Raw genomic sequence first — 1,782 nt, forward strand, 5'->3', positions numbered from 1 at the left:
CACAGACCCCCCCTCCCCCTGCACAGACCCCCCCTCCCCCTGCAACAGACCCCCCCTCCCCCTGCACAGACCCCCCCTCCCCCTGCACAGACCCCCCCCTCCCCCTGCACAGACCCCCCCCCTCCCCCTGCACAGACCCCCCCCCTCCCCCTGCACAGACCCCCCCTCCCCCTGCACAGACCCCCCCCTCCCCTGCACAGACCCCCCCCTCCCCCTGCACAGACCCCCCCTCCCCCTGCACAGACCCCCCCTCCCCCTGCACAGACCCCCCCTCCCCTGCACAGACCCCCCCCTCCCCCTGCACAGACCCCCCCCCTCCCCCTGCACAGACCCCCCCCTCCCCCTGCACAGACCCCCCCCTCCCCCTGCACAGACCCCCCCCTCCCCCTGCACAGACCCCCCCTCCCCCTGCACAGACCCCCCCCCCCCTGCACAGACCCCCCCCCCCCCTGCACAGACCCCCCCCCTCCCCCTGCACAGACCCCCCCCTCCCCTGCACAGACCCCCCCCTCCCCCTGCACAGATCCCCCCTCCCCTGCACAGACCCCCCCTCCCCCTGCACAGACCCCCCCCCTCCCCTGCACAGACCCCCCCCCCCCCCTGCACAGACCCCCCCCCCCTGCACAGACCCCCCCCCCTGCACAGACCACCCCCCTCCACTCCTCCCCCTGCACAGACCCCCCCCTCCCACCTCCCCTGCACAGACCCCCCCCTCCACCCTCCCCCTGCACAGACCCCCCCTCCTCCTCCTCCTCCCTCCCCTGCACAGACCCCCCCTCCTCCTCCCCCTGCACAGACCCCCAACTCCTCCTCCCCTGCACAGACCCCCCCTCCTCCTTCCCCTGCACAGACCCCCCCCTCCTCCTCCCCTGCACAGACCCCCCCTCCTCCTCCCTTGCACAGACCCCCCCCTCCTCCTCCCCTTGCACAGACCCCCCCCTCCTCCTCCCCTTGCACAGACCCCCCCGCCTCCTCCTCCCCCCTTGCACAGACCCCCCCGCCTCCTCCTCCCCCCTGCACAGACCCCCCCTGCTCCTCCCCCTGCACAGACCCCCACCCTCCTCCTCCCCCTGCACAGACCCCCCTCCTCCTCCCCTGCACAGACCCCCACCCCTCCTCCTCCCCCTGCACAGACCCCCCCTCCTCCGCCTGCACAGACCCCCCCCCCCTGCACAGACCTCCTCCCCCTGCACAGACCCCCCCCCCTGCACAGACCCCCCCTCCTCCCCCCCCCTGCACAGACCCCCCCCTCCTCCCCCCCCTGCACAGACCCCTCCTCCTCCCCCTGCACAGACCCCCCTCCTCCTCCCCTGCACAGGCCCCCCCTCCTCCCCCTGCACCAGCCCCCCCCCTGCACAGACCCCCCCCCCTGCACAGACCCCCCCCCCTGCACAGACCCCCCCCCCGCACAGACCCCCCCCCTGCACAGACCCCCCCCTGCACAGACCCCCCCTGCACAGACCCCTCCCCCCTCTTCCCCCTCTTCCCCCCCTCCCTCTTCCCCCCCTCCCTCTCCCCCCCACCCTCTTCCCCCCCCCTCCCACTTCCCCCCCCTCCCTCTTCCCCCCCCCTCCCTCTTCCCCCCCCTCCCTCTCCCCCCCTCCCTCATCCCCCCCTCCCTCCACCCCCCCCTCCCTCTCCCCCCCCTCCCTCTCCCCCCCCTCCCCTTCCCCCCCCTCCCCATCCCCCCCCTCCCTCTTCCCCCCCCTCCCTCTTCCCCCCCCCCCCTCTTCCCCCCCACCCTCTTCCCCCCCCCCTCCCTCTTCCCCCTCCCTCTTCCCC

Source organism: Scyliorhinus torazame, chromosome 10 (genome assembly GCF_047496885.1).
Source record: "Scyliorhinus torazame isolate Kashiwa2021f chromosome 10, sScyTor2.1, whole genome shotgun sequence".
NCBI classification, from domain to species: domain Eukaryota; kingdom Metazoa; phylum Chordata; class Chondrichthyes; order Carcharhiniformes; family Scyliorhinidae; genus Scyliorhinus; species Scyliorhinus torazame.